Source organism: Rhinopithecus bieti, unplaced genomic scaffold (assembly GCF_001698545.2).
Source record: "Rhinopithecus bieti isolate Rb0 unplaced genomic scaffold, ASM169854v2 scaffold_4544, whole genome shotgun sequence".
In the NCBI taxonomy this organism is placed as follows: domain Eukaryota; kingdom Metazoa; phylum Chordata; class Mammalia; order Primates; family Cercopithecidae; genus Rhinopithecus; species Rhinopithecus bieti.
This window is the reverse complement of record NW_016804383.1, coordinates 194,211-201,061: the sequence shown is the minus strand read 5'-3', so window position 1 is coordinate 201,061 and position 6,851 is coordinate 194,211.

Below are 6,851 nucleotides of genomic sequence, written 5' to 3'. Positions count from 1 at the left end.
AAAAAAAAAAAAAAAAAAAAAAAAGAAACCCACAAAAATTAAACCCACAAAAAAACACCCACAAAAATTACCTGGGTGTGGTGGTATGTGCCTGTAGTCCCAGCTACTTGAGAGGCTGAGGTGGGAGCACCACGTGAGGCAGGAGGCAGAAGTTGCAATGAGCTGAGATCTCACCACTGCACTCCAGCCTGAGTGACAGAGTGAGACAAACAAACAAATAAAAATAAAGCCTGGGGGCCAGGCGTGGTGGCTCGCGCCTCTAATCCTAGCAGTTTGGGAGGCCGAGGAGGGGGGATCATGAGGTCAGGAGATGGAGACCATCCTGGCCAACATGGTGAAATCCTGTCTCTACTAAAAATACGAAAATTAGCTGGGAGTGGTGGCATGCACCTGTAGTCCCAGCTACTTGGGAGGCTGAGGCAGGAACCCAGGAGGTGGAGGTTGCAGTGAGCTGAGATCACACCACTGCACTCCAGCCTGGGGACAGAGAGAGACTCTGTCTCAAATAAATAAATAAATAGATGATAGATAGATAGATAGATAGATAGATAGATAGATAGATAGACAGACAGACAGACAGACAGATAGATAGATAAAACCTGGGCACTTTGGGAGGCCGAGGCGGGCAGATCACGAGGTCAGGAGATTGAGACCATCCTGGCTAACACGGTGAAACCTCGTCTCTACTGAAAATATAAAAAATTAGCTGGGTGTGGTGGTGGGCGCCTGTAGTTGCAGCTACTTGGGAGGCTGAGGCAGGAGAATGGCATGAACCTGGGAGGCAGAGCTTGCAGTGAGACAAGATCGTGCCACTGCACTCCAGCCTGGGTGACAGAGCGAGATTCCATCTCAAAAAAAAAAAAAAAAAAAAAAAAGAAAGCTGGAGACTTCAGCCTCCTGTGCTCTCCTAGGAAGTCACCTGTGACCTCCTCATTGTCAAGTCAGCTGGTTGGCCTCTACTCATCTTTCTTCTTCCTTAATCATTTGGCCACATCTGATACTTGACTGTCAACCACCTTGAAACCCTGTGTTCAGTGTTGCTCTGACAAAGTCTCCTCTCCTTTCTCTTCTTCCTCCTTCCTCAGCATGATGTTGGATCTTGGTTGGACACCAACCGGATGTCCCATACAGTCCCCACATCCATAGGTTCCTTTCACACCTGTTCTTGCTCAGACTTTCCTGCTTTGTAAGTCAATCTCCTCCTCTCTGTCATCCTCTGGGCAGTGAGCCTGGTAACTTCAGAGCCAACCTTGACAGGTCTTCATGCCCCATTTGCAGTCACTCATCAGGATCTGTCCAGATACTTTGTACTCGTGCTGCCCCTGGCCAACCCCATTGCCTAGACGTCCCCTAGTCCCTTCATTACCTGTGATCACCTCTCCTCTTCTTGCTTCCCACCCCAAGCCATCCTATAGAATACAGGCCAAGGAGTCTTCTTACAATACGGTTCTTCTCACTTGTTACCTGAGAAATATTCAGTGGCTCCCCATTGCCTACAGAATGAAGTTCAAACACAAGCTCACCCACATTGGACACCAGCTTATCTTTCCAGTTTTATGCCCTGCCGTCCCCCTTGATGGCCACACACCAGATACATTAGATAAGTTTGGATTTCCCAAACTTGCCTTGGTTTTTCCAACTTTGCTTTTCCTCCACCTGGAATATCATTTTCCCCATCTCTGTATGACCAGATTCTAACTACACTTCAAGGTCAAGGAAATAAAGCCTCTCAACCCGTTGACCTCCACCCCTCATTAGCTGCAAAAGATCTGTCTGATTTGAACTCCTATGTTGGGGCACTTACTGCATTCAGACCTTGCATTATAATGGTTTTGCTTGCATCTTAACCTGCCATCCTGAGCCCTGAGTGCCAAGAAAGCATTCCTTCCAGCCTCCAGAACTGAGCTCTGCTTATATGTCTGGTGCCCAGTACAGCAGACTGTACACACGGCTGTGAAAATGCTCCCCTCCCTGACGTGTGCTCTTTTGCATTGTGACTTTGCCTCTCTTCCCATCAAGATATAAAGTTTATGTCTTCATCCTTTGAATCTGGGCTTGATCTTGTGACTTGCCTTGGCTAATGGGACATTAACAAATGTGATATAAGTAGGCCAGGTGTAGTGGCCCACACCCATAATCCCAGCACTTTGGGAGGCTGAGGTGGGTGGATCACTTGAGGTCAGGAGTTCGAAACCAGCCTGGCCAACATGGTGAAACCCCGTCTCTACTAAAAATATGAAAATTAGTCGGGCGCAGTGGCAGGGACCTGCAGTCCCAGCTACTCGAGAGGCTGAGGGAGGAAAATTGCTTGAACCTGGGAGGTGGAGATTGCTGTAGGCTGAGATTGCACCACTGCACTCCAGCCTGGGTGACAGAGTGAGACTGTCTCAGAAAAACAAACAAACAAATAACAAAAAACAAATGTGATCTAAGTAAAAGCTTGAAAAGCATTTGCTTGCTAGGGCTTACCCTCTTTGGGCTATGATTAGAACCCCAACTCACAAAGGGGAGAAGTCCAGGAAGCCTCCTGGAGACAGGTTGCTACAACATGCAGCCTGCCAGCCACCCCCAGTCACCAGAGCTGAGTGTGAGGTCTTAGACTACCCAGCCCTAGTCCACGTGGCTGATCCATGAAGCGATCCCAAGAGAATCTGGCAGAACTGCCCGACAGAGCCTGGGCCAGATTGCTGACCTACAGAATTGTGAGCAAGGTGTTGGTTTGCTGTTTTAAGCCACTACGTTTTCGAGTGGTTTCCTTTTTCTTTCCTTTTTTTTTTTTTTTTTTTTGAGATGGAGTCTCACTCTGTTGCCTGGGCTGGAGTGCAGTGGCGCGATCTCGGCTCACTGCAAGTTCTGCCTCCCGGGTTCACGCCATTCTCCCACCTCAGCCTCCCGAGTAGCTGGGACTACTGGTGCCCGCCACCTCGCCCAGCTAATTTTTTTGTATTTTTAGGTAGAGACGGGGTTTCACCGTGTTAGCCAGGATGGTCTTGATCTCCTGACCTCGTGATCAGCCTGTCTCGGCCTCCCAAAGTGCTGGGATTACAGGCTTGAGCCACCATGCCCGGCTCCTTATATATATATATTTTTTAGAGACAGTGTTTTGCTCTGCTGCCCAGGCCAGAGTGCAGTGGTGCAATCCGTCATAGCTCACTGCAGCCCTGAATTCCTGGGCTCAAGAGATCATCCTGCCTCAGCCTCCCAGGTAGCTAGGACTACAAGTGCTTGCTACCACACCTGGCTAACTTAACATTTTTTTGGTAGAAACAGGGTCTCGCTGTGGTGTCCAGGCTGGTCTTGAACTCCTGGGCTCAAGGGATCCTCCTGCATTGGCCTCCCAAAGTATGGCGATTACAGATGTGAGCCACTGTGATTTCCTTACACAGTCACAGAAACACCTTGTAGATGCTACTTAATAAAATATTAAATAATAGCTCACATTCACTGAGCATTTACTATAAGCCAGGGACTTGTTTTGAAAAATTACATGGATTTACTAATTTAATTTTCATAAAAATCCTGAGGTAGATTTTATTACTGTTCCCCTTTTACAAGTGAGGAAAGTGAAGTCCAGAGAAGTTAAATAACTTGTTCAAGGTCACATGTGTCACATGTGCTGGATCCAAACCCCAGGAACCTAGTTCCAGAAGCCACACTGTAAACCACTATACCACATTGCCTCTGCTTATGCAGATTGAGGAGAACATTATTGATTTGCAGCCCCCAAAACACCCCTCTCTACCCACATGTCAAATTCTATATTATTTAGTGGTCCAATTTCTAGTCCATGATTTTTTTTTTCTTTTTTTTTTTTTTTTGAGACGGAGTCTCGCTCGTCGCCCAGGCTGGAGTGCAGTGGCGTGATCTCAGCTCACTGCAAACTCTGCCTCCCAGGTTCAAGCCATTCTCCTGCCTCAGCATCCTGAGTACTGGGACTAAAGGCGCCCGCCACCACGCCCGGCTCATTTTTTGTGTTTTTAGTAGAGACGGGGTTTCACCATGTTAGCCAGGATGGTCCCTTTTTTTTTTTGAGATGGCGTTTTTCTCTTGTTGCCCAGGCTGGAGTGCAATGGCGCGATCTTGGCTCACTGCAACCTCCACCTCTCGGGTTTAAACGATTCTGCTGTCTCAGCCTCCCGAGTAGCTGGGATGACAGGCATGTGCCACCATGCCTGGTTAATTTTTTGTGTGTGTTTTTAGCAGAGACGGGGTTTCACCATGTTGTCCAGGCTGGTCTTGACCTCCTGACCTCAGGTGATCCACCCGCCTCGGCCTCCCAAAGTGCTGGGATTACAGGTATGATCCACCATGCCTGGCCTAGCCTATGCTTCTAATATTCTCACATCCTGCCCTCTCAGGTCTACCTCCAGGCTCTGGGCTACTCCTGGGCTGTTTCAGTGACAGCCCATTGTGGGGAATGGATTTATAGATCTGCCAGCAACCACCTGCCCAGAAACCCTTTGGCTCCATCTCCCGCTTCCTGCTACCTCTGCTGCGTTGCTGGTCCAGGCAGTGCAGGTCTCATCTGGAAAGCAAACGCCTGGGCTCAGCGCACCAGTGCTGCCCTTTAGCCCTGTGTCCTGGCTTGATCCGTGCAGCCAGGGTGATTTTTCACTTAGGATCTTTGGATGTCCTTAGATCTTCTCTTCTGAAGTAGTCCAATGAGAAAATGGATATGATGTGGCTTTTAAAGGGAAAAAACGACTCATATATAATAATGTTTACTGTTTATTCAAATTTCAAAGATGTATTTAAGCATCCACACATGGGGATGACACCAAGCTGGGCACCAGGCCACCAAAGCCAGGTGCAGTGAGGGGAGTGAGGGGAGGACACACGTGGTCAAGGAACTAGAGTTCAGTGTGCGAACCTCCGTGGCAGAGTTCTGTCCAAAGTACTACGGGAGCAGAAAGAACAAAGTAAATAATATTCAGGGAAGGGTAGAGAGTGGGATTCGAGCTGGGTTTTAGAGGGTGAATAAGCTGTCACTAGATGAAGAAGGAAGAGGAAAGAGGAAGGAAGCAGAGGAAGGAAGGGAGGGAGGAGTCAGAACACCTGGGCAGAGGCTTAGTGGGTGGGAATGGGTTGTTCAAAGGAGGACGCACATCTGGGGTGTCTGGGGTGTAAGCATCAGGATGACTGCAGTGCAGGGCCTGAACCCAGGTATGTGAATGACCTAATATTCCCTGCAGAGAGTGAGAAGCTCTGCAGAGGGATATTGGCCAGGGAAAAACTATAGGAGGGGGCCAGCCACAGTGACTCACACCTATCATCCCAGTGCTTTGGGAGGCCAAGGCAGGAAGATCCATTGAGCTCAAGGTTCAAGACCAGCCTGGGCAACATAAGGAGACTCTGTCTACACAAAATATTTAAAAATTAGCTGGGTATGGTGGTGCACACTTGTAATCTCAGTGACTCAGGAGGCTGAGGCAGGAGGATTGCTTGGGCCTGGGAGGTCGAGACTGCAGTGAGCTGTGATCACACCACTGCACTCCAGCCTGAGTGACAGAGTGAGACCATGTCTCAAAAAAAAAAAAAAAAAAAAAAAAAAAAAAAAAAAAAAATTAGCCAGTGGTGGTGGCATGCGCCTACAGTCCCAGCTACTCAGGAGGCTAAGTTGGGAGGATCACTTGATCCCAGGAGGTTTAGGCTGCAGTGAGCCAAGATTGAGCCACTGTACTGCAGCCTGGGTGACAAAGACCTGGTCTCAGAAAACAAACAGGCCGGGCACAGTGGTTCGTGCCTGTAATCCCAGCACTTTGGGAGGCCGAGGCGGGTAGATTACCTGAGGTCAGGAGCTCGAGACCAGCCTGGACAACATGGTGAAACCCTATCTCTATTAAAAATACAAAAATTAGCTGGGCATGGTGGCGGGCGCCTGTAATCCCAGCTACTCAATAAGCTGAGGCAGGAGAATCGCTTCAACCTGGGAGGCGGAGGTTGCTATGGGCCAAGATCGCGTCACTGCATTCCAGCCTGGGTGACAGAGCGAGACTCCATCTCAAAAAAATAAAGTAAAATAAAATAAAATAAAGATAAAGAAAAAACAATACAAAAAGCCAAAACTGTATGAGAGGAGGGAAGGAGGCGAGGAATTTGCTGACATGGAGTCTCTGCTCTGAAAGTTAAACATAAAGTCCGTGGCTAGGCTGGTTGCATCAGACGAGGCTGGTTGACATCTCCCAGGATACCTCAAGATGGTTTCTTGGTGAATTCACCCCAGTCCAAGGGATAAGCCTGAATCAGAAACCAGATTCCTCAGCTCACCAACGGGAATTGTCTTTCAGGGAAGGTCTATATTTACCAAAATTACACCTGAAGGTCAATCTGTTGATTTACTGTAACTGTCAAAGCAAAAGTAATTCTTATTAGAATGTCAATTAGTTCATTTACAAAAAGAGATGAAAGTGATGTGCCCGTTTTCTTCCCATCACCATGATGTGGTGGGAAGCTGGCCTGTCGAGCTGGGCATCAGAACCAGCAGTTGGTCACAAGATAGCTTCAATAGGGCCTGGTGCCTCCATGTGCATGGCTAAAGTGCCTCTAGGATGGGATGTGTCCTGGCCCTGGCCAGGTCCTCTGCTCTAGATGTGGCTGATTGTCACTGTCAGGGCAGGCTCTGTGATGCTCCCTTTCTGAGGGAGACAAGGTCTTCTCACTCTGTCACCCAGGCTGGAGTGCAGTGGCATGATCTTGGCTAACTGCAGCCTCTGCCTGCCAGGCTCAAATGATCCTCCTACCTCAGCCTTCCTAGTAACTGGGACCACAGGTGCATGTCACCATCCTGGCTAATGTTTTTTTTTTTTTGTATTTTTGTAGAGACAGGGTTTTGCCATGTTGCCAGGCTGGTC